The sequence below is a fragment of the Oncorhynchus gorbuscha genome, linkage group LG09 (assembly GCF_021184085.1).
Source record: "Oncorhynchus gorbuscha isolate QuinsamMale2020 ecotype Even-year linkage group LG09, OgorEven_v1.0, whole genome shotgun sequence".
Classification (NCBI taxonomy): Eukaryota; Metazoa; Chordata; class Actinopteri; order Salmoniformes; family Salmonidae; genus Oncorhynchus; species Oncorhynchus gorbuscha.
In genome coordinates, this window is record NC_060181.1 from 85,617,598 (window position 1) to 85,634,474 (window position 16,877).

Here is a 16,877-nt window from a genome sequence, read left to right on the forward strand (position 1 = left end):
TTTCGCGAAGATTCCCCCTGTCTCTATTTATAATGTTTACACCCCTCCAATAAACCTGAATTATTCCATTTGATTTGCAGGGAAACTATTGTACCCTAATATCATCAGAAATGTATCACGAATCCAATCTCTATTAACAAGAATACTCCAATGCACATCTGGAACCCGGTAACATGGACTTCTGCTGCTAACAGCTTCCTTTTTTCCCTCATCTTGTTCACAAGTCGCCAGCAGACCAGCAAATAAGCGTGAAGCTCCTTGGAATCGTCCCAAGACACTTCCTTGGAGTGTTTACAAGCAAATAATCAACAAAATAACTTTTAGAACTTTGAACGATGTCCTTAAGTGTACAGCAGAAACCAGGTTTCCATCCAACTTTTTTTATGCGAGTAAGGAAGGCCTACATGTCGGATAACAAATGACACGACAGGCTTAATGGAAACAGTAGATTTGTCTATAAACTTTCCAAATGTCTACAAAACTGTCATGCAGGTGAAAGAGGACCCAAAAGCGACTTGGCGAAAACAGAGTCTTTAATCCAGTAAAGTAAATACAATCAAAAACACAACTTTCACTCGAAATGACGAGGACAAACTGGAGACTCGATCTTGAACAGCAGGTGAACAGCAGGTTGCCTCGGGAAGGCACTTGAACCAAACAGACTCAGACACCTGCTCACCACGCAGCATCTGAGGAAAACACGACACGACAGGGCGATACACAAACACAGCACGGTGAATTCTAGACAAGGAACCGACAGGGCAGAAACGAATAACAAGGAGAGAAATAGGGACTCTAATCAGCGAAAAGGATCGGGAACAGGTGTGGGAAGACTAAATGATTGATTAGGGGAATAGGAACAGCTGGGAGCAGGAACGGAACGATAGAGAGAAGAGAGAGCGGGAGAGTGAGAGAGGGAGGGGGAGAGAGAGGGATAGAAAGAGGGAAAGAACCTAATAAGACCAGCAGAGGGAAACGAATAGAAGGAGAAGAACAGGGACAAGGCATGATAATCAAAGACAAAACATGACACAAAACAAAATACGCTAGACAAGGTGGGATTTTCTTGTGTCAGTAAAATTTATTATGTGAGAAATTGCAGTGGAAACGCCGTTATGGGCAAATATTGATATAATAAACATTATATCGAAGTAAACTTGGAGTCACGCATTGATAATATGTGTGGAAAGCATGCAATTTCTATTAGGCAACAGATTAAATCGTTTATAATGAACTTCACACGGTGATGAGCTTGATGCTCCTTTCCAATAAATATTGAGGGTCTTAATCATGTGACATGATGATTGATGCTTGGCAGCCGTTTGACAAATTGTCACGATCGTTATAAGGACTAGACCAAAGCGCAATGTGATCTGGGTTCCACATATTTTTATTACTAAGTGAAACACACAAATAAATAATAAACTCAAACGAAATGTGAAGCTAACATAGTGGTCACAGGCAACCATACAAAGTCAAGATCCCACAAAGCACAAAGGGGAAATGGCTGCCTGAATATGATCCCCAATCAGAGACAACGATAAACAGCTGCCTCTGACTGGGAATCATACCAGGCCAACATAGATATATAAGTACATAGATGACTCACACCTGACCTAACCAACATAGAGAATAACAGGCTCTCTATGGTCAGGGCGTGACAGCCCCCCCCCCGCCCCCCTCAAAGGTGCGGACTCCGACCGCAAAAGCTGACTCAATAGGGGAGGATCTGGGTGGGCATCCCCAATCAGAGACAACAATAAACAGCTGCCTCTGATTGGGAACCATATCAGGCCACCATAGAAATACAATTTCCCTAGATAACCCACCCTAAATCACACCCCGACCTAACCAACATAGAGAATAAACAGCTCTCTATGGTCAGGGCATGACAAATAAAACCAATCTCGCTCTTTTTGTCCTTAATAATCTCATCACGTAGGCTATACCCGAAGTGTGTCTGCGAGCTGTTGGTGGAATTGTATGGTGGAATTGTAAGCCAATTGTATGGAAACCTAGCTAGAGATAGCAACATTTTCTGTCCACTGAAATGCTAAGAAAATACCACATTACAGGCCAAAGACCATATAACAGGCCAAAGTTGTGTGATTTATCTCAAAAGTTTCTGTTTTTAATATGTCCAAGAGAAGGGAGGGTTTAGACCGATTTTAACAAGTAAACAGTGCGACAATGCACTGCAAACAAAATCACACCATGCATTCACAAGCCATAGTTCACACCATTACATTGTTTATCAGAGTGTGTGTGTGCTTGTGTGTTTATCTGAACTGTCTTTCTCATTATTATGACACAACAGGAAACTCTTTAGGTGATATGCAGTGAAATATGAATGAGTGGGAATTAGCCTTCTGAGACATCATACACACATAGACACAAACACCCCTACACACACAAACATAAACACACATACTCCCACAGTAGACTTGATCTGAAACTCAAGCTACCAGTGTTTATCATAACGAGACCAAAACACACACTCGCCAACAAAAGATGTGATCTGAAACTCAATCGTGGTTGTTGTTTACAGAAAAACAGGAACGATGGGAGTGGAATGGCATCCGATGTCGGAGCAGAGCGGCAGAGAATGATAAGGATTGAGAACACCGCCTGCTCGCTCCTCGTGGGAAATCCTCCATCTGATTGGTAATAAGACAACAGTTTGTCACAGAGCAGAAAACAAATCAGAGAAATGAGGAGCCTCATTTTTATGCCTGTCCTGTCCACCTGTTGAATGGTAGCACAAGAGGAATGATGTATGGTAATGGTGGAGTGTGTGTGTGTGTGTGTGTGTGTGTGTGTGTGTGTGTGTGTGTGTGTGTGTGTGTGTGTGTGTGTGTGTGTGTGTGTGTGTGTGTGTGTGTGTGTGTGTGTGTGTGTGTGTGTGTGTGTGTGTGTGTGTGTGTGTGTGTGTGTGTGTGTGTGTGTGTGGTAATGGTGGAGTGTGTGTGTGCGTATGTGTGTGTGTGTGTGTGTGTGTGTGTGTGTGTGTGTGTGTGTGTGTGTGTGTGTGTGCGTGCGTGCGTGCGTGCGTGCGTGCGTGTGCGTGCGTGTGTGAGAAGCGGCCCTCTTCCGGGGGTCCGGAACTGTTTGAATCGTCCCAGAATCGGGTGTCGGACTCAGCCCGGAATCAAAATGAATGTCTTCCCAGAGCCGGCCCAAGTACATCGGCCGTTTCCGTCTCCCGGAATTCAGCCGACTTTGCAGACATCTTACCAGAATCCCCCCCAGAAGCGGCCCGATGCAAATTTAAATAAATGTATTAGTAATTTTAGATATTACTATTTTACATTTTATACATACAAATTATACACATTCACAAAAAAAGATTTTGTGTCGGAGGAAACACCATACACCTGGTGACTGTGTCAGCATGCAGTGCGCCCAGCCCGCCACAGGAGTTGCTAGAGAGCGATGGGACAATAACATCCCTGCCGGACAAACCCTCCCCTAACTCGGACGATGCTGGGCCAATTGTGCATCGCTTCATGGGCCTCGGGGGGAGGTGTGGGCGAGGACAGGAGCAGCACAGTTCTGGACATATTGTAGCCTGTTTAGGAACTTGGAAGATGTGCCAACAAACATGTCCATTACAATAGTCCAGATGAGATTAAAGGCATGGATGAGTCGCTCCGCTGCAGGTTGTGATTGCATGGGTCGTAACCTGGCAATGTTCCGTAGATGGAAAAACTTGACTCTTGATGTGTGCCTCAAACGAGAGCTGACTGTCAAATATCACACCCAGGTTGACACCATCCATATTGGGGCTGTAGTTGCTGAACATCCTGCAGGGGAGGACCTTGACACCATCAGTATTGAGGCTGTAGCTGCTGCTGTTGTTATGATGGTGCGAGGGCCAATCAGTACGACCTCCGGCCTTCTTGCAGTTTAACTTCAGGAAACTCAACTGCATCCACGCTTTGATGTCCTGCAGGCAACTGACCAGGAGTGCAGTGTTATTAGCAGTGATAGTGTTTGTGGAGACATACAACTGAGTGTTATTAGCAGTGATAGTGTTTGTGGAGACATACAACTGAGTGTTATTAGCAGTGATAGTGTTTGTGGAGACATACAACTGAGTGTTGTCAGCATAAAAGTGAAAGCCCAGTCTGTGTTTCCTCAAGATGTTTCCCAGTGGCAACATGTAGATACAAAACAGTAGTGTCACCATGACCACAACTGTGTCTGACCTAATAGAACCAATGGCTACAAACTGGTTGCGATCAGTGAGATAGGACCTGAAACAGTCTGGGACAGAATGGCATGGCTGACCATGTCGAATGCTGCACTGAAGACAAGCAGTTTGAGGATGCCCGCAAGCCCAGAGTCAGCATTCATGAGGAGGTTATTGGTGACGCTTACGAGGGCAGTCTCCATTACATTGACAATCATCATCATGATCTTCATCATCATCACCGTCACGTCAAACATCCTTCACCAAACAGCCTCCATCAAGATACCTCCATTACATTGACAATCATCATCATGATCCTGTGAAATACTGTTTATCTTGCTGTCATGGCAAACGCTTCAAACATCCATTTCCCCTGGAAATCTATTTCTCCTGCTAAGCAGCTTGAATCCCATTTTTGAAATAGTCTTTCCACAGGACTTAAAATCATCTTAAAAGCATCTTTAAAATAAATAAAATAATGAAATATAAAGTGAGGCCTTCCAACGTAGAACAATATTCTGTGAAGCGTGGAAGCAATTTGTCTTAACATCTTCATGTAATTCAGTCTGAAAACAAGGATGAGAAGTTTTAAATGTGCATTGATCATGGTTAGGAGTTATAAGTAGCCCTCCAGAGCATTAGTCTCCTGACCCCTCCTGTCTCAGCCTCCAGTATTTATGCTGCAGTAGTTTATGTGTCGGAGGGCTAGGGTCAGTTTGTTATATCTGGAGTACTTCTCCTGTCCTATTCGGTGTCCTGTGTGAATCTAAGTGTGCGTTCTCTAATTCTCTCCTTCTCTCTTTCTTTCTCTCTCTCGGAGGACCTGAGCCCTAGGACCATGCCCCAGGACTACCTGACATGATGACTCCTTGATGACATCTTGGCCATGTTCTGTTATAATCTCCACCCGGCACAGCCAGAAGAGGACTGACCACCCCACATATGCTCTCTCTAATTCTCTCTTTCTTTCTCTCTCTCGGAGGACCTGAGCCCTAGGACTATGCCCCAGGACTACCTGACATGATGACTCCTTGCTGTCCCCAGTCCATCTGACCGTGCTGCTGCTCCAGTTTCAACTGTTCTGCCTTATTATTATACGACCATGCTGGTCATTTATGAACATTTGAACATCTTGGCCATGTTCTGTTATAATCTTCACCCGGCACAGCCAGAAGAGGACTGGCCACCCCACATAGCCTGGTTCCTCTCTAGGTTTCTTCCTAGGTTTTGGCCTTTCTAGGGAGTTTTTCCTAGCCACAGTGCTTCTACACCTGCATTGCTTGCTGTTTGGGGTTTTAGGCTGGGTTTCTGTACAGCACTTTGAGATATGAGCTGATGTACGAAGGGCTATATAAATAAATTTGATTTGATTTTGATAGGGGAATATTGTTAAAAACGTCTTCATTCTAGGGTCTATTTTTCTCAATTTCCACCTGACTTGCCCAAAGTTAACTGCCTGTTGCTCAGGCCCTGAAGCCAGAATACGCATATAATTGGTACCATTGGAAAGGAAACACTCTAACGTTTGTAGAAATGTTAAAATAATGTAAAAGACTATAACACAAGAGATATGGTATCAAATCAAATCAAATCAAATTGTATTTGTCACATACACATGGTTAGCAGATGTTAATGCGAGTGTAGCGAAATGCTTGTACTTCTAGTTCCGACAATGCAGTGATAACCAACAAGTAATCTAACTAACAATTCCAAAACTACTGTCTTATACACAGTGTAAGGGGATAAGGAACATGTACATAAGGATATATGAATGAGTGATGGTACAGAGCAGCATACAGTAGATGGTATCGAGTACAGTATATACATATGAGATGAGTGTGTTCCAAAGAAAAACCAACCATAATTCTTTCTTTTTGAGACCCCATGGTCTTCCAATGGAACGTATAGGGAAATAATTAAATCTAGCTCCCAGTACGCAATTCCTATGGCTTCCATAGGGAGTCAGTAGTCTTCGTTCAATGTTTCAGGCTTGTTTCTTTCAAAACGAGTAGGAAATATGAGTTTTACTACAGGGACACAGACTATGAAATTCATGAATGCGCGCGATGAAGAGGACGTGCTAATATCACTTTCCTATTGAACATACTTCTTTCCGAAATTAAATATTATAGTTTAATTACATTTAAGGGTATCTGAGGATTAAATAGAAATGTATTTGACTTGTTGAAACAAAGTTTAGGGGTACATTTTCGGATTCCTATCTTGGCATATTGAACATGTGGATTACTCAACTCGATGGCACCAACTAAACTGACTTTTTGAGATATAATGAAGGATTTTATCTAACAAAACGACACTACATGTTGTAGCTGGGGCCCTTTGGATGACAAATCAGAGGCAGATTTTCAAAAAGTAAGTGAATATTTCATCGCTATTTGTGAATTTATGAATCCTGTGCCGGTGGAAAAACATTTTGATTTGGGGCGCCGTCCTCAAACAATCACATGGCATTTTTTCGCTGTAAAGCCTACTGTACATCGGACAGTGCGGTTTGATTAACAATAATTTAAGCTTTTAACCGATATAAGACACTTGTTATGGTCCTAAATGTTTAATATCCATATCCATGAATTGCGTGCCCTCCAGTTTCACCAGAAGTTGTCCCGCTCGTGGGATGCCTTTTCAGGATGCAAAACTGTTGACTTGTAATTTCAGATGGGTATTTGGTCCAGTACATGCTGTACACAGACTGACTTAGCTATGTTCTCCTATACGCAGTGCAGTGATTGTGCATAATTCGTCCAAATTAAATCCAACTTCATACATTTCACTTGTTTTTCATAGAATTTCAAGAGAAAGGCAAGAGTATGTGATCTCAAATCTGGGTTTACACTGAAGAAATGCATATTTAAAATAAATACATTAATGTACAGTACAAAATATACATATTTTTAAAAATAAAATTAATAAAACTTTAAAATTACCATTCATAGGCAAAGTTCAAAACCTTAGAACCTGTTGTTTTTTAAACATTAGCTAACATGAATGGTTTTATGGACTGGCACTACATAGTGTAATAACTCCTGTACACATCAAAGGCAGATGTCTCTGTAGGAACATAGGCCTCTGTGATCAAAGGGTTTACAATCTGCCATTTTGTTGTACCCCAGTAACAACAATATCTATCTTTAACCTCTGACCTCTGACCACATTCAGCTCTCAGAAAGGAGGGAGTGTTTTTTTTGAAGGGCCATTAAAATAGGGGAGGTGAAGGCGAGAGGAAGATTAGGGCCAACAACAAAATCATCCTTTCATCCATGCCGTATCCTGAAAAGCCAGAGAGAGAGATAGATGGAAGGAGGAAGAGAGAGAAAAAGAGAGAAAGAAAGACAAAAAGGGTCAGGCGAGAGGGAGAGAGAAAGAAATATAAAGCTTACATGAGTGCAGATTGTTCCTGTAAAAGAGCAGATCCTGTGTGTTTGTGTGTGACCTGCAGTTGATTGACCTTATCCAACTATTGTATTTACTGCAGGCAACATCCTCCCCCATCCATCCCCACCGGATCCCATTCCCATCTCTTCTATCTTCATTCCACTAACCAAACCATGTGCAAATCAATTCCAAAATCCAACTATTTTAGCACTTTGACTCACGCTGTCTGTTGGATTACAGCATCAAGTTGCAGTTTGGAACACAAGTACTGGCACACATTTTTACATCGCTGTCTCTCTCTATCATTGTTCAGAGTGGTGTACTACGAATCTACTGTAAACAAATGATAGTGTTCAGAAACTATATTATTAGACCGCATTTTATGAATAATGTTTTGCTGTTGCATTTGAACTCAGGGATGATAGACGAGTTTCCCACTAGAAATGGCCAGTTAGAGGGGTGTTCAAGTGGATGTTTCCCAGTCGTATACGGTCTTAGCACTTGGTTATGGGCACAGAATGAAGAGGTAGAGTGTGTTGTCATCCCTTCATTCTCCCTTCATATTTTATTAACCAAATATTCTTGTGTTTTAAAACTAGCAATATTCAAATACATATCACACAACACAAGTTAGTAATGAAAAGGTGAAATACAATTATTGTATTGATTAGCACACGAAAGCACACTAAAGAAAGAATATAGAAAGACTCAACTTCTAATAGCTCATTTCACACCATAGCCTGATCAATTTGCAGGTTAACTTCTCTTCCATTTTGATTCCGGCAAAAATGTTCATGTGGCACTGACTCGCCCATGGATTGATGCTACAGCATTGTCTCAATAAAGATATTTACCTTCGTAACATGGATGAAGCCTGAGCTGGAATGTGAGTCTGACTGAAGCTCATTTTAGCAGCATAGGAGCACAGGAAATATACCAAGACAAACACAAAACCACAGTCATGGAAAACAACCAATTACTCAGTAAAGAGGTCCTCAACCAAGTGAATTGCCCAAAGACCACCGATGCATCTGTAAGGTCGGAAGGCCACCTGTTCCTACTTACAACAGCTGCCATGAATGCAGAGGAAGCTGAAATCATTTAGAGCTTTGAAAATAGCTTAACAATATATATATATATTTAAAAACCAAATGAATGATAACAACAATACCTCAGCTCAGAAAGAAAACCTACAGTACCGTCACAAGTGTTAGAGGCTGTAGTCTTCTACTGGGGACATACAGGGCCCGCGGAAAGTATTCAGACCCTTTCACCTTTTCCACCTTTTGATATGTTACAGTCTTATTCTAAAATTAATTAAATCGTTGATTAAATGAAACCATTTCCTCAGCAATCTATACACAATACCCTATAATAACGAAGCTAAAACAGTTTTTAGACATTTTTGCAAATGTATTAAAAACAAAGAACAGAAATACCTTATTAAATAAAGGTTCAGTTTAATTTTTTTTTTAAATATAGGTTAAATAAAATTTTAAAAAATATGTTTTACTTCTTAGTTTTAATGTCTTCACTATTATTCTACAATGTAGAAAATAGTAAAAACAAAGAAAATCCATTGAATGAGTAGGTGTTCTAAAACGATCGACCGGTAGTGTATTTAAATATCATAATATAAATGTATTGGTCAATTGTACAACCAAAATGTTACCTCCGCTTTTAAATTATTTCTTATTTTACTTTTGATACTTAAGTATATTTTAGCAATTACATTTACTTTTGATACTTAAGTATATTTAAAACCAAATACTTTTAGACTTTTACTCAAGTAGTATTTTACTGGGTGACTTTCACTTTTCTCATTTTCTATTAAGGTATCTTTACTTTTAGGTACTGTACTTTTTCCACCACTGCTGTGCACCCGGGGAGCTGTTGTTGTGGGGGGGTTAAGTGCCTTGCTCAAAGGCACAATGGCAGGCAATGTCATCTAGGAGTTGTCATTAAAGGGTTATGTCTACATCCATCTAAACACAAAGTCCCACAGTAGATCACAGGACAGGAATGAACTGAAAGTCAGACGAGGATGGAAATAAAAACATGACTCTCTCTCTCTCTCTCCGGCTAGTTCGTCTTTCTGGTATGTTACCATTAGTGCTGGAGAGAGGGCTCATTAATCAGATCGGTTAAATCTGGAACGGCCCATCTGTCTATTTGTGTGGTTAGTAATGAACCAGTAGACAGCTGCTAATGGCAGGATAACACCAAAGTGGAGCTTCACCAAAGGCCCTGCTCCCTCAGCCCTGTGCAGATTGAGCCGGGCATAATTAAAATGGATTAAATCATTTTTTTCCCTCATTAATCTACACGCAAACCTCCTTAATAACAATGAAAAAAAGGGGGGTTCGAATTTTTTGTACATTTATAAAAAATAAAACACTGAAATATGACCTTTACATAAGTATTCTGACCCTTTACTCAGTACTTTGTTGAAGCACCTTGCAGCTTCAGGTCTTCTTAGGTATAATGCTACAAGTTTGGAACACCTGTATATCTGACACACCTTGGCACTCCATATCTTCTCTGCAGATCCTCTCAAGCTCTGTTAGATTTGATGGGGAGAGTTGCTGCGCAACTATTTTAAGGTCTCTCCACAGATGTTAGATCGGGTTCAAGTCTGGGCTCTGGCTGGGCCACTCAAGGACAATTAGAGACGCGTCCCGAAGCCACTTCTGCGTTGTCTTGGATGTGTGCTAAGGATCGTTGTCCTGTTGGAAGGTGAACCTTCACCCTAGTCTGAGGTCCTGAGCACTCTGGAGCAGGTTTTCATCAAGGATCTCTCTGTACTTTGCTCCGTTCATCTTTGCCTCGATCCTGACTAGTCTCCCAGTCCTTGCTTCTGAAAAACATCCACACAGCATGATGCTGCCACCACCATGCTTCACCATAGGGATGGAGCCAGGTTTCCTCCAGATGTGAAGCTTGGCATTCAGGCCAAAGAGTTCAATCTTGGTTTCATCAGACCAGAGAATATTGTTTCTCATGGTCTGAGAGTCTTTAGGGCCTTTTTGGCAAACTCCAAGCGGGGTGTCTTGTGCCTTCTACTGAGGAGTGGGTTCCATCTGACCACTTTACCATAAAGGCCTAATTGGTGGAGTGCTGCAGAGATGGTTGTCCTTCTGGAAGGTTCTCCCATCTCCACAGAGGAACTCTGGAGCTCTGTCAGAGTGACCATAGGGTTCTTGGTCACCTCGCTGACCAAGGCCCTTCTCCCCCGATTGCTCAGTTTGGCCGGGTGGCCAACTCTAGGTGTCACAGATCCCTCTGGGTCTTTCATTGTGAACACCTGGCCCCTATTACCACTGATTGTATTTGTATACAGTTGAAGTCGGAAGTTTACATACACTTAGGTTGGAGGCATTAAAGCCCGTTACTCAACCACTCCACAAATGTCTTGTTAACAAACTATAGTTTTGGCAAGTTGGTTAGGACATCTACTTTGTCCTTGACACAAGTAATTTTTCCAACAATTGTCAACAGACAGATTATTTAATTTATAATTCACTGTATCACAATTCCAGTGGGTCAGAAGTTTACATATACTAAGTTGACTGTGCATTTAAAAAGCTTGGACAATTCCAGAAAATTATGTCATGGCTTTGGAAGCTTCTGATAGGCTATTTGACACTATGAGTCAATTGGAGGTGTACCTGTGGATGTATTTCAAGGCCTACCTTCAAACTCAGTGCCTCTTTGCTTGACATCAGAAAAAAATTGTAGACCTCCACAAGTCTGGTTCATCCTTGGGAGCAATTTCCAAACGCCTGAAGGTACAACGTTCATCTGTACAAACAATAGTACTCAAGTATAAACACCATGGGACCACGCAGCCATCATACCGCTCAGGAAGGAAATGTGTTCTGTCTCCTAGAGATGAACGTACTTTGGTGCAAAAAGTGCAAATCAATCGCAGAACAACAGCAAAGGACCTTGTGACGATGGCTGGAGGGAAAAAAAGTACTTTATTTTAAAAATGTGAAATGTCAGAATAATAGCAGAGAGAATTATTAATTTCAGCTGTTATTTCTTTCATCACATTCCCAGTGGGTCAGAAGTTTACATACACTCAATTAGTATTTGATAGCATGTCTTAAAGTTGTTTAACTTGGGTCAAACGTTTCGTGTAGCCTTCCACAAGCTTCCCACAATAAGTTGGCTGAATTTTGGCCCATTTCTCCAGGCAGAGCTGGTGTAACTCAGTCAGGTTTGTAGGGCTCCTTGCTCGCACACACTTTTCAGTTCTGCCCACAAATCTTCTATAGGACAGAGGTCAGGGCTTTGTGATGGCCACTCCAATACCTTGACTTTGTTGTCCTTCAGCTATTTTGCCACAACTTTGGAAGTATGCTTGCGGTCATTGTCCATTTGGAAGACACATTTCAGACCAAGCTTTAACTTCCTGACTGATGTCTGAGATGTTGCTTCAATATCTCCACATACTTTTCCTCCCTCATGAAGCCATCTATTTTGCGAAGTGCACCAGTCCCTCGTGCAGCAAAGCACCCCCACAACATGATGCTGCCACCCCCGTGCTTCACGGTTGGGATGGTGTTCCTCGGTTTGTAAGCCTCCCCCTTTTTCCTCCAAACATAACGATGGTCGTTATGGTCAAACAGTCTATTTTTGTTTCAATTCAAGGGCTTTATTGGCATGGGAAACATGTGTTAACATTGCCAAAGCAAGTGAGGTAGATAATATATAAAGTGAGTATATAAAGTGAAATAAACAATACAAAATTAGTTTCATCAGACTAGAGGACATTTCTCCAAAAGTACCATCTTTGTCCCCATGTGCAGTTGCAAATCGCAGTCTGGCTTTTTTATGTCGGTTTTGGAGCAGTGGCTTCTACCTTGCTGAATGGCCTTTCAGGTAATGCCGATATAGGACTCGTTTTACTGTGGATATAGATACTTTTATACCTGTTTCCTCCAGCATCTTCACAAGGTCCTTTGCTGTTGTTCTGCGATTGATTTGCACTTTTCGCACCAAAGTACATCCATCTCTCACAATAGATTGTGTAACATATGGCAGGATATGATAAGCAATGTATTGGTCTGGATTATTCTTGTATACAATTGATGTATCAGTGTGTGTTATTTAGTCATTAAGTGTGGATTGTTAATGGGATTGATCTGTTAATTGAATGATTAGAATATTCCACCCTGAAACCATATAATTGTATGGAATTGATTAGAATGTACAAAATTATAATCAATAAATGTGTAGTTCTAATCAGAATTATGGTAAAACAATGTAGCTAATGTTTATGTCTTTATGTTTTTATTTTAAACACAGACTGTCTGAGCTCGGTGCCGACCTGACTAGAGATTTGGGAGAGAACGGGGAGTACGTCTCAAGGACAAGGTCTGTTGGCTGGGTAGTGAGACAGTATGTGCGTAGGATACCTTCTGTTAGTGTGAATGTGTGTGGTGTGAATGGCTGTGCGTGAGAAGTCAGTATAAAATTAATTGTTTTGTATTCTTGACTTCAGAACGTTCCCGTGAATAAACCTTTTTGACTATTTTAGCTGGGCCTCCGTCTGTTTTGTCGCAGACTGAGTAGTATAATTGAATTGGGTTATGAACATTGAGAACATAATTCTCTTAACAGAGACAGAACGCGTCTCCTTGCTGAGTGGTATGATGGTTGCGTGGTCCCATGGTGTTTATACTTGCATACTATTGTTTGTACAGATGAACGTGGTACCTTCAGGCGTTTGGAAATTTTTCCCAAGGATGAACCAGATTTTTTTAAATGAAATTCAGCCATCTGTTGCATTGTGTTGTGTGACATAACTGCAAATTTTAGAGTTGCATTTTAATGTCCCCTGCACAAGGTGCACCTGTGTAATTATCATGCTGTTTAATCAGCTTCTTGATATGCTTCACCTATTAGGTGGAATGAATATCTTGGCGAAGGAGAAATGCTCACTAACAGGGATGTAAACAGATTTGAGCACAACAATTTAAGAGACATTTATGGGATGTTTTATTTCAAAACAAGGAAAGATGTGACCAACACTTTACATGTTACATTTATATATTTTTTGAGTATACAGTGCCTTGCGAAAGTATTCGGCCCCCTTGAACTTTGCGACCTTTTGCCACATTTCAGGCTTCAAACATAAATATATAAAACTGTATTTTTTTGTGAAGAATCAACAACAAGTGGGACACAATCATGAAGTGGAACGACATTTATTGGATATTTCAAACTTTTTTAACAAATCAAAAACTGAAAAATCGGGCGTGCAAAATTATTCATTATTCAAGGTTTTACTGCTTACCTACAAAGCATTGCATGGACTTGCTCCTACCTATCGCTCTGATTTGATCCTGCTGTACATACCTACACTTACGCTAAGGTCTTATCCAGTTTCAACTGTTCTGCCTACAGCTATGGAACACTGACCTGTTCACCGGAAGTGCTACATTGTCCTGAACCTATTGTTTTCCACGCTCTCTCTCTCTCTCTCTCTCCCTCCCTCCCCTTCTCTCTCTCTCTCTCTACCGCACATGTTGTCTCGACCTGTTGTCTCGACCTCTGAATGGCCGGCTATGAAAAGCCCATTTACATTAATTCCTGGCGTGCTGACCTGTTGGCAATCTATGAACGTTTGAACATCTTTGCCGTGTACTCTTATAATCTCCCCCTGGCACAGGCAGAAGAGAACTGATCACCCCTTAGACCCTGGTTCCTCTCTATGTTTCTTCCTATGTTCCTGCCTTTCTAGGGAGTTTTTCCTAGCCACCGTGCTTCTACATCTGCATTGCTTGCGGTTTGGGGTTTTACGCTAGATTTCTGTAGAAGCACTTTGTGACCTGCTGATATAAAAATGGCTTTATTAACAAGTGTGATTTGATGTGAATGACATGTTCAGTCAGCTGTTATCACAGATAAATAACCTTAAAACACATTGAGGTCCGTTTATGATGCTCATAGAGGTATACTATATCTCTGGGTATCATAAACGGATGTAATCTATTGGATGTTGACGCGGTCCTGTCACTGTATGAGCACATGAAGGCCACTTTAATGATATGTTTCATGTCGTACAATAGGAGCATGACTCGCCAGCGAACACTGGTCTACTAATATAACATTACAACTCCCACGTGGAATATAAAACACATTCTCTCTCACATTCATCTCAATCACAACAGCAAGAATGAATAGTAGAGAGGTTTAGGGGTTTATATCACACACTGTGCCATTTCTCCATTGTAATTGGGGGAAGGCGGATACCTAGTCAGCTGCACAACTGAAGGCATTCAACTGAAATGTGTCTTACGCATTTAACCCACCCCTCTGAATCAGAGGAGTGCAGGAGCCTACCTTAATCGATGTCCACGGCACCCGGGGAGCAGTTGTTGTTCAGGGTTAACTGCATTGCTCAAGGGCAGAACGGCAGTTTTCCACATCGCTGGCCCAACACTCTTAACCCCTAGGCTCCTTGCAATGTAACGCAACGTACATCTAATCGATTCTAAACGAGCATGCCTAACGAGCACTAACAAGCAGATGGCTCAGCTTTGAGGAAAATGGAATGAAAACTGGATGAGACATTACTCACAGATATTCTAATGTGCAGGCATTAAGAAATCTCTATTGGGAGATTGAGGGAGAAAGGGTCCCTTGGTTGTGAGATGTTAGGCTGAGGTTGTGATGAGTTGTTGTGGGACTCATCTTTTATGATGTTGATGATGATGATGTATTTCTTATTTTGTTCAGCTGTTTTTGTCATGCTCAGCCCAGCTGCAAATGGAACAAAGAACTTTGAGTGAAAAGAATGAAATTGAAGGTTATTTAAATGCGTGTGTCAGTGAGGGATCTGTCTATGTGGGATGATGTGGCTGTCAGAGGGTCAAACTTTTGCTCAGAGTAGGTTTTTTGTTAATCTCTGAAGAAATATGAGAGATCTCAATTTTGTATCATTTAGTGATCGCGTATATCTGTTTCTTCTAAGGCTCTTATGAAAAAGATAATTCATTATTGGATTGAGACTTACAGTACAGTCAATAGTTTGGACTTACCTACTCAGGATTTTTCTTAATTTTTACTATTTTCTACATTGTAGAATAATAGTGAAGACATCACAACTATGACATAACACATGGAATCATGTAGTAACCACAAAAGTGTTAATCAAATCAAAATATATAAAATAGTCCCAATAAAGTAAAAAGCCTTGAATGAGTAGGTTTGTCCAAACTTTTGACATATCTGTACATAAAAGACGGCGCCGGAGAACAAGGCTGACATTTTACGTATTCCTGACCAATTGTGTTTTTTTGTTTGTTTCTTTACATCGTTTGTAACTTATTTTTTAAACGTATTTTGTACATAATGTTGCTGCTATCTTATGACCGAAAATAACTTCTGGACATCAGAATATGCATTACTCGCCATGGACTGGCAGAACCCTTTTTTTCTTTTAACGAGTCCGACGAACCCGACATGAATAATATACTGCTTTCCCGGAAAAAATGCCCAGATCCCCGTCATTTGCGTGAAGAGAAGGCGAAGAAAAAGGGTCCAGGGGGCGGGCTGTCTTCTGAGAATTCATAGGTGATCGCATAAACCCCCACTTCCTTCCATTCTACTAGCAAACGTGCAATCTTTGGAAAATAAAATCGATGACCTACGCAGAAGATTAAAATACCAACGGGACATCCAAAACTGTAATATCTTATGCTTCACGGAGTCGTGGCTGAAAGACGACATTATCAACATACAGCTGGCTGGTTATACGCTGTACCAGCAGGATAGAACAGCGGCGTCTGGTAAGACAAGGGGTGGCGGACTATGTCCACTGCTCAAAAAAATAAAGGGAACACTTAAACAACACAATGTAACTCCAAGTCAATCACACTTCTGTGAAATCAAACTGTCCATTTAGGAAGCAACACTGATTGACAATACATTTCACATGCTGTTGTGCAAATGGAATAGACAACAGGTGGAAATGAGAGGCAATTAGCAAGACACCCCCAATAAAGGAGTGGTTCTGCAGGTGGGGACCATTACATTTACATTTACATTACATTTAAGTCATTTAGCAGACGCTCTTATCCAGAGCGACTTACAAATTGGTGCATTCACCTTATGACATCCAGTGGAACAGTCACTTTACAATAGTGCATCTAAATCTTAAAGGGGGGTGGGTGAGAAGGATTACTTATCCTATCCTAGGTATTCCTTAAAGAGGTGGGGTTTCAGGTGTCTCCGGAAGGTGGTGATTGACTCCGCTGTCCTGGCGTCGTGAGGGAGTTTG